This window comes from Jaculus jaculus, chromosome 12 (genome assembly GCF_020740685.1).
Source record: "Jaculus jaculus isolate mJacJac1 chromosome 12, mJacJac1.mat.Y.cur, whole genome shotgun sequence".
Taxonomy (NCBI): domain Eukaryota; kingdom Metazoa; phylum Chordata; class Mammalia; order Rodentia; family Dipodidae; genus Jaculus; species Jaculus jaculus.
In genome coordinates this window covers 56,067,276-56,082,949 of record NC_059113.1, presented here as the reverse complement: position 1 = coordinate 56,082,949, position 15,674 = coordinate 56,067,276, and the positions used below count along the sequence as shown (strand labels likewise).

The 15,674-nt window shown below is 44.5% G+C and overlaps 1 protein-coding gene across 3 annotated transcripts in view; it reads left to right on the top strand.

Moving 5' to 3' along the window:
- Positions 1-2,705: 2,705 nt before the first annotated feature.
- Positions 2,706-15,674, top strand: part of Slc5a11 (solute carrier family 5 member 11) — an 87,810-nt gene continuing 74,841 nt past the window's right edge. For 2 of the 3 annotated variants that reach the window (XM_045131134.1, XM_004670169.2), the window contains exon 1: positions 2,706-2,895. The gene's annotated coding sequence lies outside the window, so the exon portion shown is untranslated. The remainder of the gene's footprint in view (positions 2,896-15,674) is intronic. The other variant, XM_045131135.1, reaches the window with a different exon arrangement.

Genomic DNA, 15,674 nt, shown 5'->3' with positions numbered 1-15,674 from the left:
ACACAATGAGCTTGGGTCAGCTTGGGCTAGAGTGAAACCCTACCTTGAAACAAACCCAAACACCAAACAAACCCAAAACAAAGGTGCTTGTTTGCATAGCTTGACTGCCAGCGTTCCGTTCCCTAGTACTCACATAAAGCCAGAAACACAAAGTGGCTCGTGCTTCTGGAGTTTATTTGCAGTGGCAAAAGACGCCAGTGTACCAACTCTCTCTCTCTCTCTCTTTCTCTCTGCTTGTGAATATAAATAATTTTTTTAAATGTTATAATTAACTAAAAACTAAAAGAAGGGCTGGAGAGATGGCATAGTGGTCAAGGCTTGCCTGCGAAGCCTAAGGACCCAGGCTCAATTTCCCAGTACCCATGTAAGTACATGGTAGCACATGCATTTGGAGTTCATTTACACTGGCTAGAGGCCCCAGCATGCCCATTCTCTCTCTCTCTCTCTCAAATAAATAAATAAGATATATATATATTTAAAAATGAGAGAGAGAGGAAAAGTCACAGAAGCAGGTAAAATACTCCAAACGCAAATAGTTTTCCCAAATGACTATAACTTCAAGCCCAGCAGTCAGAGAAACTGTCAGAGGTAACAAGCCAGTAGCCAAGTGTGTCCTATTTGGCCCTCACTTATGAATAATTATGAGATGTTGTAAAACTTTCTGGAATGTTCTAGGTTCTGACACTTTTGGAGCTGGGTCATAGCTGTCTCTCTAGCAGGAGCACACACCCTCCACTTAGAATCAGCTCCCAAACCCTGCTTTACTATTGAAAAGCTTCCTCTTGAGACCCCTGGATTCTGTCTTGGGTTTCCCTGTAAGAAGTCAGGATTGGATCTGTGCTGGGGTTGTGGTGAGCCATCTGTGACTCCCCACTGCCTTTCTTGCAGTTGTTTCCTCTGTCACAGATCAAAGGTCCCTCATCTCCTGCCTGTCCTCCTCTTCCATGCCCAGTTGTCCTTCTGTAAATCTCTACCTAGGCCTTGACCTCACAGAACACATGCATAGTGTTGGCTCAATTGCCAGGTCCCCCTCTACACAGCTGAACAGTGAACACTAAGACCTTGGGTCCTGATTTTAGACCTTAGTTCTGCTTCTCAGTCACTGGTTATGCACCTGTTTCCTCCTTGGGAAAGTGAGAATTCTACAGGACCTGCTTTAGAGGGCTGTTGGGAATATCAAGTGAGAATATACACACTAAGTACTTGGAACAGAGCTTGGCACAGACAGGCACAGGCTTTTGTTTCTCTTGCATTTAAGGTACTCTATGCCAATGCTGGGGCACTGCCAGGGACCCAACTCCCCAGGCCAAGTGACAGAGTCAAAGGATATAGACACAATTTCACACCAGCCAGTAGCTGTTCTATAGTGACCTGTCTGCTGTGGCCTGATACTTTGTTTTAGAAAAGTTGGAAACTCAGTATAAAATCCCAAATTTCTTGACCTAGATTAGTTAGTTTTTTCATTTCTGTGACAAAATACCTGACTAAAACAACTTATGGGAGGAAGGAAAAGTTTATTTGACTCACAGTGTGGGGTTACAGGCCATCGTGTTGGGCATGACAGAGACAGGAATGGCAGACAGTGTTGCAACCACAGTCAGAAGGCAGAGCGATGAGTGCTGGGGCTCAGCTCACTCTCCTCCTTTGATCCAGTCTAGGACTCCAGCCCATGAAATGGCGCCACCCACATTTACAACAGGTTTCCCACAACAATTAACTTAATATAGAAACCCTCTCACAGACATGCCCAGAAATTTATTCCCATGGTGATTCTAAATTCTGTCAAATTGACAATCCAGATTAAGCATCACAGTACCTGACACTGACCTCTGGCCTCCACATGCACATGTATACATGTACACACACACACACACACACACACACACACATCCAGTGTGCCCACACACATAGGTACATTCATATACACATTTGTGCACACCAAACACACATATACACTCAAAAAAGGAATAAACCAGGCGTGGTGACACACACTTTAATCCCAGCACTCAGGAGGCCAAGATGGGGGATCACTGTGAGTTTGAGGTTAGAGGCCAGCCTGAGACTACATAGTAAATTCCAGGTTAGCCTGGGTTATGTGAGACCCTACCTCAGAAAAACCTATACACACACACACACACACACACACACACGGAATAAAAGGAAATAATGATCATCCTAGTTTACAAATGTTAGTAACCAATGTAGATGGTTTTAGGTGCTCTAAGGAGCCCAGGAAGCATTTGCAGTCCTCCTCATGACTATCCTGGTGTCTTGGGCATGATGTGAGCCTCTCTTCATGACTTGTTCCCTCTTGACAGTTTCTCTGGGATCTGGGTGCCTAGCATCTGCTCTGCTTTGGTCTGAAGAATGATGGGGAATTGTCATTACTGTTGCTGCTGCTGTCAGTGGCTGGAAAAGTCTTGTTCCCTTTATGGCCTACAACCCCCACCCCATCTCTCCTCCTCCTCTTCTCCAGCTGTCCCAAGGCTGCCTGCTCCCAGTGTGGAGGCAGGACAGTGTTGGAGTGGAGAGAAGCAGCCCAGTGCCCTAGCCCCTCCCAGCCATGGGCCTCTTGCCAGGTGAGGGCGCTGGCGGAGACCCAGTGAGTGAAGGACAGGCCCCTTTCCCCACACGGTTTTGCTCAGAGTTCAAGGGTTCTTGGGAGATCATTCATGCCTCCTTTAATCCCTGCTCCTGCAGCTGAGGTTGGAGTTTGGAGTTTGACCTATGTGGAGCCTCCCTTAGCAGCAGGCAAGGAGGCAGAGCCACCATTGTCCTCTGACACTTTCTGCTTCAAAGGGACAGAAGCCCAGGAGTCTCTCTCCTCACAGCCACTTCCTTCTGCCTCTGAAGTCCCCAAAAGGCCAGGGCAGTGGAACCTGCATTGGAAATAAGGTAAGAATCCCCCCCCATCCCCAGCAGACACCCGGCCTCTAAGCTGAGAAGCCTCTCAGGGCAACGGTGCTGGCGGAGGGCTCCCACTCTGAACAGGAGTCAGGAAAGACTTGTCCAGCTACAGGCTGAGTGTGGTTGGGGGGGGGAGGGGAGGGTGAGAGGTTGGGGATGGAGCTCAGCAGGTGAGTTTTGGCAGAAAACTGCATAAGCTATGGGTCTAAGCTCTCTTACTTAACCAAATTTAGGGACATTGAGCCCATCATTTTGGCACATAAGCCTCAGATTCCTTATCTGTCAGTTGAGAATATGGAGGTCAGCCTGGCCCTGCACACAGGTGTGGCATGGCAGGCCTCAAAGAGATAAGGAGGGTGAAAGAAGCTACATGGAGCACAGAGGGCTGGAGGGACGCACACTGGGCCCCGAAGCTGCTGCTGACCATTAAGCAAGGCATTTCCCAGCAGCATTGCCAGGCTTTGACATGTTTCACACCCAGCATCTCCTCCAACTGCACCGTGGCCATGTAAGGTAGGCACAGTTACCCCTTATGCATAGACAAAAGCCTGAAGGTATTGAGCAACTTGTCCAAGGTGACACAGATACTGAGGGGCAAAGTTGAGACCGATTCCCCATGCCTGAGAGCTGACCCATCAGACCAGTGTTACACAGTTCTGGAGAATGGATGGTAGATGATTCTCCTTCCAGAAGGAGAGAGGATTCTGGAGCTCTGACTTGGTAAAATGCTGCCTCTCATTTGTTTGTTAGCTGTGTGTTTTTGGAGGTACAATGTGAGGAAGACACATGTGGTCCCTGCCTTCATGATGCTGACAGTACTCTGAGACAAGCAGTAATAAGACAATTCCATGAACCAGGCGATCTGCTTCATTAAACAAATGAGATGCCATATTTGCTATGAAAGAAAACAAAGTGAGAACTAATCTAGACAGAAGCCAAGAGAAGGCAGCTTTGGAGATGTGTGCCAGCTGACATCCAAAGGCTGAGGAGGGTTTATCACAGTGTAGGGGAGAGAATCTTAGGCAGAGGGAATAGAAGGCAAGGCCCCTGAGGCTGCAAACAGTCTTCAAGGAATAGGCAGAAGCAAATCAGGTAACTTGTGTTCAGACACCTTTCTGGCCCATGGGAGAAGGGCTAAAAGGAAGTTAAAAGGTAGCATTGGGAAGAGAGTAAGTCCTTGCTCTTGGCTGGATAGAATGAGGGTCGCTTGGATGAAGTTGACTGAAGCAAAAGTGAGGGAAAATAAACAGATGCAAGGTATGAGTTGGAAGTAGAAGAGAAAGGAACTAGGGGTGAATAGGTTGAGCTGATGGGATGTTTATCTTTGGGGCATAGATAAGTTGCTCAGAAATCACTGCTGGGTAGATAAGATGGCTGGATTGTTGTATGCATGGGTAGCTGTGTACAGGATAGATGGCGTGAGGATGATTTGGGTTTCCAGCATGGGCAGTTAGGACACAGGGCACAGTGGAGGTACCTGCTTGGTGCTGAAGGGCTTGTTCTCAGCCTGCACATATCTAACTTTGAGACATCTGTGAGAGATTTCATGTGGTATTTGGATGAACAGGCATGGGCTAAGGTAATTTCTATTCTGTCTGGAATCACAGGACAAGGCAATCCTGAAGGGGCAAGCTAGGTGGAGAAGAAGGCTCCCCCAGATCACTGCACGCCTGTTACCCTTTGTGGCCCATTTGGAGAAAGCTGCCTTGTGCCTAGGACTTCTCCTACCAATGCTGAGGTTCTTCCTAACAGGCTGGAATGAGCCAGCTCAAAGTCCTGGAGTCTGTCTGTTGGCCTTTAAAAATATATATGTATGTGTATGTGTATACATTGTGTGTGTGTGTGTGTGTGTGTGTGTGTGTGCAGGCATATGCACACATATGCCAGGGTCTCTTGCCACTGCAAACAGAACACCAGAAGCTTGAGCCACTTTTTGCATCAGGCTTTATGTGGGAGATGGGTGGCTGAGCCATCTTCCCAGCTCCTGTTGGCCTTTTTCTTTTCTTTTCTTTTCTTTTCTTTTTTTTTTTCACACAAGTGTAGCTTGGTGAGCCAGTAAGTTTATTATAGTTACTTACAAGAGCATGGCTGATTCAAAGGCAGCTGGCAGTGTCATTTAAAGACTCACCCCAGCATGGGTGATGACTGACTAAAGCTGCATCCCTGGAGCTAAGAGTCTCCTTTCTTGCAAGATAGATGGCTTAGAAATTGAACCTGAGCCATTAGACTTCACAAGCAAGTACCTTTAACCACTGGGCCATCTTCCCTGCCCCATTTTTTATTTTTCACTTATGTTATTTATTTATTTATTTGAGAGTGACAGACAGAGAAAGAGGCAGATAGAGAGAGAATTGGCATGTCAGGGCCTCCAACCACTGCAAACGAACTCCAGATGCATGCGCCACCTTGTGCATCTGGCTTACATAGGTCCTGGGGAATCCAGCCTCAAACTAGGGTCCTCAGGCTTCATAGGCAAGTGCTTAACCACTAAGCCATCTCTCCAGCTCCCTGCCCCATTTTAAAAAGATTTTATTTATTTATTTTTTAGACTTTATTTATTTATTTGAGAGAGACAGAGAGAAAAAGGCAGAGAGAGGGGGAGAGAGAATGGGCAGGCCAGGGGCTCTAGCCAGTACAAATGAACTCCAGACACATGCACTCCCTTGTGTATTGCTTACATGGGCCCCGGGGAATTGAACCGAGGTCCATTGGCTTTGCGTGCAAATGCCTTAACTGCTAAGCCATCTCTCCAGCCCAAAAGATTTTATTTTTATTTTATTTTATTTATTTATTAGAGACACACAGAGAGAGAGAGAGGGAGAAAGAGAGAAGGAGGGGGAAGGAAGGAAGGAGGGAGAGAGAGAAAGTGAGAATAGGCACACCAGGGCTTCTAGCCACTGCAAGTGAACTCCAGATGCATGTGCTACCTGAACATATGGCTTACGTGGGACCTGGAGAATTGAACCTGGGTCCTTAGACTTCACAGGCATGCACCCTAACTGCTAAGCCATCTTTCCAGCCCCACCCTATTTTTTGAGATGGGCCTCACTAAGTATCTCAGGCTGGCCTTGATTTTGCAATCCTCCTACTTCAGCTTTTGGAATGCTGGGATCACAGGTGTGTGCCTCCATTATTTAAAAAAATTATTATATATATATTTTTAATTTTTCATTAACTATGGGCATATTTATTATGGAAATATCATGTGTTGGAACCATCCTTTCCCTCATCTCTGACCCCTTTCTGAAGGGGGACCTCCTCATTGAGGTTACAGGTTATCCTGTGGCTGTTGGCTTTTTTCTAATGATACTTTCTAGCAATTCCTTTCCTAATGATCCCCAAGCATCAACAGGTCAAGAAGCCACAGGGGCTGGCAAGCTCCTTCCTGTAATAGTCCTCTCATCCCCTTTGCCTTGCTGTTGCCTCTCTACCTCTGACTGGCCTGCCTCCACTGCCAGGTTCCATACACCAGGTCAGTTGAAGGCCAGGCTTGTGGCTATGGAGGAACAGGTCCCTCCATGGAACTGGCCATAAAGGTGTAGGATATAGGAAGCTAGCCAGTGCCAGGCTTTCTGTCACACCTGGAATTTTCCTTGCCGAGGGTTCCTTGTCTCGCTCGGGGTGGATAGGGTCTCAAGAGTTAAACCTGGGCGGAGCCCAGTTCAGTCATTTTTCCATGGTGTGGCCTGGGGCTTTTCTTCAGCTTTACCTGCTCAGTGGGGTTTGTCAGAGGCCTGACCTCTTAGCAGTGCATAAAATGAGATCCACATGCATAAGTGGACAGGTCTGCCTGACCACAATGTCCATGCTCTTTTCCTTTTGTCCACTGACTTTATATGAAGGATGGGAGCAGATCAGACATTCTGTCCTGAATCACATGACAGCGAACTTGCTCACTTAGGGACATCTGATCCTTATCCCTGTTTTAGATGGGGAAACTGAACCTCAAGAGATGCTTCTATGCAAGATCACAACATCACAGCTCAGAAGAAGCAGAGCTGGGGTTTGAGTAAGGCAGTGAGGTTCTTTAGTCTTTAAAAATATTATTTTAAATTTTATTTACTATTTATTTGCAAGGGGGGGGGAGAGAGAGAGAGAGAATGCACAACAGGACCTCCCATCACTGCCCAAAACTCCAGGTTCAAGCACATTCTATCCTTATGGCTCTATGTTGGTTTTGGGAAATCAAACTGGGGCTGTCAGGCCTTCCTTGCAAGTAAGTGCTCTTAGCCATTCAGCCATCTCTCCAGCCTCTAAAGTGATGCATGCATTTCTCAGGGAGTTTTGTCCATAATTAAAATTTATAACTAGATGGTAAGTGTCATTTTGTGGTTAGTGCAAGGGAGCCCCCACAACTCCTGCTAATGTATTTCCTGTTCCTTGGCAAAGATGCCGCAATGCACTGCGTATCTTTGAGTGTTTCTAACATATGCAGACAGCATTTAGCACGAAGTATCATTCTGTGGGTTTCATTCCTTTTTCGCTACTGGTGAAAGGTTTCGGAGGCACAGAACTTATAAGGAGAAAAGGAGCCAGCCAGAGACACCAGATGGAACAAATGCATATAGCTTCCAACCCCACCTGTAGCTGTGGCCTGTGAATGGGCTTCTTGGTTTTTCCCTTTGCACTGTGGTGTGGAAAATTTTCACATCTCCCATTGCAGATTATGTAAAAGGCCAGAAGGAAAGGGTGAGAGCTGTCCCTGCTTGACTGAGCTTCCTTTTGTGCTCTGGCCAGTAGGGCAACCTCAAGGGCTGCCTGTTCTGCTTGCAAAGAAAGCTTTTGTCAGGCTGCCCTAAACCCGCCCCTCGGAAATGAGCCCTGGCAGAAGCCCTGACGCTAGGAGGGCAGGCGCCCACCCATAATTTGGCCCTCCTGAGGCAGGCTAGGAGCAAAAACCCTTGTTGCTCAGGTGGGTTCAGGGGCTGTTGTTGGGCATGCAGTGTGGCAAGGGTCTGGGATGAAAACCTGGGGCTGGGGCAGGGTTGCTTTTCTCACTTTGGAAAGCTTGGCACACAGCTGGAGCCTAATAAGTACTTGCTTCACTGATTCCCCAGGGCCTGAGAGAGCTCACTGTGTGGAGCCTGGCTCACAGATGGTACCTAATAAATGTTCTGTTGAGCTTCCTGGGGCCTAGCTCAGAGTCTCCAGGACCTAACCATACAGCCTGGAGCACACAGCTAGTGCCCCATAAATGTTCCACTGAGTTTCAGTGCCTAGCAGAGTCTGGCACAAAGCTGGTGCCTAATAAGAATCTGTTCCGTTGAACTTCCCAGGCTTACCACGGAGCCTGTCATATAGCTGGTGCCTAATGCTTGCTACTCCACAGAGTACTCCCCAAGGTGTAGCACAGAGCGACACGCACATCTGGCACCTAATACATGTTGGTTCCAAAGCAATAGAATCAAGGGTGAGACGAGACAGAGAGAATGGAGGGGAAGGGAGGAAATGACGACAGACGTGCTGGTATGGCAACGATAAGCTTCCATTCCCACTCTGGGTTCCCTGCGGCCTGGACTGTGACTGAGGAGCAAGTGGCACAGCCAGGACTGTTCAGCTCACTTTGATGTCTTGGTATCTCCTTTCTTACCGTAAGCTGAAGTGTGACTGTGGAAAGGGCAATGAGTAGCCCCTGGGAGAGTGAAGCTGCTTGGCATCTACGTGGAATCCACCCACTGCATGCCAGCGAGGTCTGACGTCTGCAGTGCTGAGGGAGGGTGCAGGGCAGAAGCCGAGCCTGGGGCTCAGAGTCTGGGGTCCAGGATGCAGTCGCCTCTGGCCCCATGTCCATGGCACTGGGAAACGCTGATAAGTCGTGCCAGCCCTGCCTGGGCAGTGGCCCCCAAGCATGATGAAAGGCTTGTTTATCTGCCGCCCTTCTCAGTGCCTGGCAGGGCTGGGGACGCTATGGGCTGCTCCCTCCTTACTCCCCTTCTGTGGTCCAGATCTGCCCCTCTCTAGAAGCATCTGCTACCCCCTTTCAGCATGTATCAGTTTTATGTACCTCCTTGAAGTTCCCTGTTTGGGAAGCAGCAGGTTGACAAGCTGGGTTCCTGGACCCCTTATCTGCGCTGTGACTTTAGACCCGATGCTCAAGCTCTCTGAGCCACACTTCCTCATCTGCAGAGGCAATGAAAACATTTCCTTCCCAAAGGAGACCTAACCTTTGAGACAGTCCCCATGGACCTTTAAATCCCCCTTTCCTCCAGACTCCATAATCTTTCAGAGCTGGAATCTATAAAACCTCACTCCTACTCCAGATGGAGTCTCTGGTTCATGTAAGCAAGTCTAGAGCAGGCATCGTTATCATCCTGAATTTTACAGAGAAATTCAGGATATAGATAAATTTCATAAAACCCAGAGCTGGCTGGGGCTTAGGTGAGGGCAGAGCTGGTGGGAATTGGCTTCTGTTATTTTCTCCTGAATTACAGGAAGTAAGAGGCAAGGGAGCTGCGACTGCCCAACACTGGTGAGTCTGTCTCCCTCCTACCTTCCTCCTTCCCTTGCTCCTCTCCTCTCCACAAAAGCCGGGATCAGTGTGTGCCTGGGTCTTCTCTTCCTTGGAGAGGGCTGCCACATAGCAGTCGGAGAAGCTGGCCTCATCACTTCAGCCGAGGCAAGAGCAAGATCCAGCTTAGGGAGAAACAGACATTCAAGGTAACACCAGCCATGAGTTAGGGCCTTGAGGGTGACTGAGAGTTTTTCAAGGCAGCTCCTCTTCCCATAGGGCTGCTTAAAACAAGCGGAGTAAGCTGGGCGTGGTGGCGCACACCTTTAATCCCAGCACTTGGGAGACAGAGGAAGGTGGACTGCTATGAGTTAGAGGCCCCCCTGACACTACATAGTGAATTCCAGGACAGCCTGAGCTAGAGTGAGACCTATCTCAGAAAAAACAAAAACAAAAACCAAAAAATAAAACAAGCAGAATGTGTGTTCTAGGGAATCTTTTGGCTCAATCCACTTCCTCTGCTGTGATCCTTTCCTTTCCTTTCCTTTCCTTTTCCTTTTCCTTTTCCTTTTCCTTTTCCTTTTCCTTTTCCTTTTCCTTTCCTTTCTTTTCCTTTTCCTTTTCCTTTTCCTTTTCCTTTTCCTTTCCTTTCCTTTCCTTTCCTTTCCTTTCCTTTCTAGGCAGGGTCTCACTCTAGTCCAGGCTGAGCTGGCACTCTCTAAGTACTCTCAGGGTGGCCTCAAACTCACTGTGATCCTCCTACCTTTGTCTCCCAAGTGCTGGGATTAAAAGCAGGCATCACCATGCCTGGCTCTCTGCTGTGATTTTGAATGTATGTCTCCTTAAAAATTCCTAAGTTAAAACCTAAATCCCTAATGCAATAACAATAAGAGAGAGGCTTTGGGGAGATAATTAGATTCTGGACTGGAGCCCTCATAAATGTCCACCACTTGAGGACATGCAGAAGCCTTCGCCAATCGTCTAGCAGCTGCTATAGTGATCTTGGACTTCTCTGCCTCTAGAACCATGGGCAACAGTTTTATGCTATTTATAAACTACCCAGGTAAGGTGTTTTTAAATTTTATTTTTCCTTTTTTTTTTTCAAGGTAGGGTTTCACTCTAGTCCAGGCTGACCTGGAATTCACTATGTATTTTCAGGGTGGCCTCAAATTCACGGCAATTCTCCTACCTCTGCATCCCAAGTGCTGGGATTAAAGGCATGCACCACCACACCCTGCTCCTTCACTTCCTTCCTATTTTTTTTTAAATATGTGTATTTTTTATTGTCAACTTCTATACTTACTTAGCAAACCATGGCATTTCCCTCCCCCTCCTCTATTTCCCTCCACTCCCCTCCCCCACTTTCCTCTTCATAACTCTGCTCTCTGTCACATCCCCTCCCTCTCTCCATTAGTCTCTCTTTTAATTTGATGTCATCATCTTTTTCTCCTATTATGAGGGTCTTGTGTAGGTATTGCTAAGCACTGCAAGGTCTTGGATATCAAGGCCAAGTTCTGTCCAGACAGTTGTATGTAAGGAGTGGTACCCTTCCTTTGGCTCTTACATTCTTTCCATCACTTCTTCTGCAATGGACCCTGAGCCTTGGTGGGTGTGAGATGTTTCAGTGCTGGACACTCCTCTGTCCCTTCTTCTCAGCACTATGTTGCCTTTTGGGTCATCCCAGTGGTCATCACCATCTGAAAAGAGAAGCTTCTCTAACTAGAAGTGAGAGTAGCATTAATTTATGAGTATGAACATTAAGTGTAGTGCTTTCAGGGCAATTTGGTGAGAGTAATATGTGCATTTATCCAGAAAGAGCAGGCTTTATACCACTAAGGCTCATGACCTCCCCTGCCATAGGCTTTTGATTAGGTTTTTAGTACTAGGCATGTATTTCCTCCCATAGAGTGGGCCTTCAGTCCAATTAGAGAGCAGTTGGTTTCTTCCAGAGCAGACATCCACTATTGCACTCTTGCACTCATTCAGTCATTTGGCCTGTCTGGCCAAATTTGAGGCTTCCAGTATCCATTGTTTCACTGCTGGTGACTTTTTTTTCTCCCATAAGCCTGCATACAGTGCAGCTTTATCCAGCTTTCAGTTGGCTGGAAGTTGGCTATAGGAAAAGGTTTTCAGCTCAGCACCAGCTAGATTTATCAGTGACTTTGCTGCTCAGGCATGTGAAGTCCTCAGCAGTAGGGTCTTACTATTGCTTCATGGGAAACTAAGGGCCTTGGCAATAGCCTATAATGTTTTGGAAGGAACAGGGACCTCCCTGGCCAACAACTTGCTGGAAGGTATCCCATCCCTGGCACTGAAAATTTTCTAGTAACAATCTATGGTTTCTGGTTGTGCCATTATTCAAGAAAGTAGATTTTCATATGTCTTATTCAGAATATCTTGAGTTTTGATGGACCCTCCCCCACCTTTCTTTTTTTTTAAATTTTATTAGCATTTTCCATGATTATAAAAAAAATCCCATGGTAATTCCCCCCCCCCCCACTTTCCCCTTTGAAATTCCATTCTCCATCATATTACCTTCCCATCACAATCATTGTAATTACATATATACAATATCAACCTATTAAGTACCCTCCTCCCTTCCTTTCTCTTCCCTTTATGTCTCCTTTTTAACTTACTGGCCTCTGCTACTAAGTATTTTCATTCTCATGCAGAAGCCCAATCATCTGTATCCACATATGAGAGAGAACATGTGGCGCTTGGCTTTCTGGGCCTGGGTTACCTCACTTAGTATAATCCTTTCCAGGTCCATCCATTTTTCTGCAAATTTCATAACTTCATTTTTCTTTACCGCTGAGTAGAACTCCATTGTATAAATGTGCCACATCTTCATTATCCACTCATCAGTTGAGGGACATTTAGGCTGGTTCCATTTCCCAGCTATTATAAATTGAGCAGCAATAAACATGGTTGAGCATGTACTTCTAAGGAAATGAAATGAGTCCTTTGGATATATGCCTAGGAGTGCTATAGCTGGGTCATATGGTAGATCAATCTTTAGCTATTTTAGGAACCTCCACACTGTTTTACACAGTGGCTGGACCAGATTGCATTCCCACCAGCAGTGTAGAAGGGTTCCTCTTTTTCCACATCCCTGCCAACATTTATGATCATTTGTTTTCATGATGGTGGCCAATCTGACAGGAGTGAGATGGAATCTCAATGTAGTTTTAATCTGCATTTCCCTGATGACTAGTGACGTAGAACATTTTTTTAGATGCTTATATGCCATTTGTATTTCTTCCTGTGAGAACGCTCTATTTAGCTCCATAGCCCATTTTTTTATTGGCTTGTTTGATCCCTTATTATTTAACTTTTTGAGGTCATTGTATATCCTAGATATTAATCCTCAATCAGACATATAGCTGGCAAAGATTTTTTCCCATTCTGCAGGTTGCCTCTTTGCTTTTTCCACTGTGTCCTTTGCAGTGCAAAATCTTTGTAATTTCATGAGGTCCCAGTGATTAATCTGTGGTTTTATTGCCTGAGCAATTGGGGTTGTATTCAGAAAGTCTTTCCCAAGACCAATATGTTGAAGGGTTTCCTCTACTTTTTCCTTTAGCAGTTTTAGAGTTTCACATCTGATGTTAAGGTCTTTAATCCATTTGGACTTAATTCTTGTGCATGGCCAGAGAGAAGAATCTATTTTCATCCTTCTACAGATACATATCCAGTTTTCCCAACACCATTTGCTGAAGAGGCTGTCTTTTCTCCAATGAGAATTTTGGGCATTTTTATAGAATATCAGGTGGCTATAGCTACTTGGGCTTACATCTGGGTCCTCTATTCTGTTCCACTGATCTACATGTCTGTTTTTGTGCCAGCACCATGCTGTTTTTGTTACTATGACTCTGTAGTATAGGTTAAAATCAGGTATGGTGATACCACCAGCCTCTTTTTTGTTGCTCAGTATTATTTTAGATATTCAAGGTTTTTTGTGATTCCAAATGAATTTTTGGATTGCTTTTTCTATTTCCATGAAGAATGCTTTGGGAATTTTGATAGGGATTGCATTAAATGTGTAGATTGCTTTTGGTAAGATTGCCATTTTCACAATATTGATTCTTCCAATCCAGGAACAGGGGATGTTTCTCCACTTTCTAGTGTCTTTTGCAATTTCTTGCTTGAGTGTTTTAAGGTTTTCATTGTAGAGATCCTTTACTTCCTTGGTTAGGTTTATTCCAAGGTATTTTATTTTTTTTTTGATGCAATTGTGAATGGGAATGATTCTCTGATTTCATCCTCTGTGTGTTTGTTATTAGCATATATGAAGGCTATTAATTTATGTGTATTTATTTATTTTGTATCCTGCTACATGGCTGTAGGTTTTGATCAGCTCTCACAGTTTGCTAGTGGAGTTTTTAGGGTCCTTTATCTATAGAATCATGTCTCTGCAAAAAATGATAACTTGATCTCTTCCTTTCCAATTTGTATCCCTTTTATGTGTGTCTTTGCCTTATTGCTATGGCTAAGACTTCCAGAACTATATTAAATAAAAGTGGGGACAGTGGACACCCTTGTCTTGTTCTTGATTTTAGTGGAAAAGCTTCCAGTTTTTCCCCATTTAGTAATATGTTGGCTGTAGGCTTGTCATAAATAGCTTTTATTATATTGAGATATGTTCCTTCTATTCCCAGTCTCTGTAGGACTTTTATCATGAAGGGATGTTGGATTTTTTCAAATGCTTTCTCTGTGTCCAATGAGATGATCATGTGATTTTTGTCCTTCAACCCATTTATATAATGTATTACATTTATAGATTTGCATATATTGAACCATCCCTGCATCTCTGGAATAAAGCCTACTTGGTCAGGGTGAATGATCTTTTTGATATTCTCTTGTATTCTGTTTGCCAGTATTTTGTTGAGAATTTTTGCATCTATGTTCATGAGGGAGATTGGTCTGTAATTTTCTTTTTTTCTTCTATCTTTGCCTGGTTTTGGTATCAGGGTGATGCTGGCCTCATAGAAGGAGTTTGGTAGAATTCCTTCTTTTTCTATTTCCTGGAAAAGCTTAACAATCAATGGTGTTAGCTCTTCCTTAAAGGTCTGGTAAAATTCAGCAGTGAATCCATCTGGGCCTGGGCTTTTTTTAGTTGGGAGATTATTGATAACTTTTCAGATCTCCATGTTTATTATGTCTATTTAAGTGATTAATCTCATGTTGATTTAATTTAGATAGGTCATATAAATCAAGGAAATCATCCATTTCTTTCTGATTTTCATACTTTGTGGAGTATATGCTTTTATAGTATGTCCCTATGATTTTTTGAATTTCTCTGGAATCTCTTGTGATGTTACCTTGTTCATCTCTGATTTTATTAATTTGTGTCTCTTCTCTCTTTCTTTTGGTCAGATTTGCTAAGGGTTTATCAATCTTGTTTATCCTTTCAAAGAACCAACTCTTTGTTTCATTAATTCTTTGGATTTTTTTTTTGTTTCTATTTCATTAACTTCTGCCCTAGTCTTTATTATTTCTTCCCGCATACTAATTTTTGGTTTGCCTTGTTCTTCTTTTTCCAAGGCTTTAAGGTAAAGCATTAGGTCATTTACTTGTGACCTTTCTAATTTCTTAATATAGGCACTTAAGGCTATAAATTTACCTCTTAGAACTGCCTTCATTGGTTCCCAGAGATTTTGATATGTTGTGTTCTCATTATCATTTGACTCTATAAACTTTTTGATTTCCTTCTTGATTTCTTCATTGACCCATTCATCATTTAGTAGTGTATTGTTTAGTTTCCATGATTTTGTGTATGCTCTATAGCCTTTCTTGCTACTGATTTGTAGTTTAATTCCATTGTGGTCAGATAGAATGCAAGGAATTATTTCAATTTTCCTGAATTTGTTAAGATTTGCTTTGTGTCCTAATATATGGTCTATTTTAGAGAATGTTCCATGTGCTGCTGAAAAGAATGTATATTCTGCAGCCTTTGGATGAAATGTCCTATATATACCTGTTAGGTCCATTCCTTCTATGACCTAATTTAGTCCAGATGCCTCTCTGTTTATTCTTTCCCTGGATGACCTGTCAATTGATGAGAGTGGGGTGTTAAAGTCACCCACTATCACTGTGTTTGGTGTTATCTGTGACCTTAGTTCTAATAGTGTTTGTTTGATGAATTTGGGAGCCCCCATGTTAGGTGCATATATGTTTAGGATTGTAATGTCCTCCTGTTGGAGTGTGCCCTTTATCAATATAAAGTGACCTTCCTTATCTTGACTAATGTTGGACTAAAGTCTACCTTGTCAGATATTAGGATAGCAACCCCTGCTTGCTTTCTAGGCCCATTTGCTTGAAA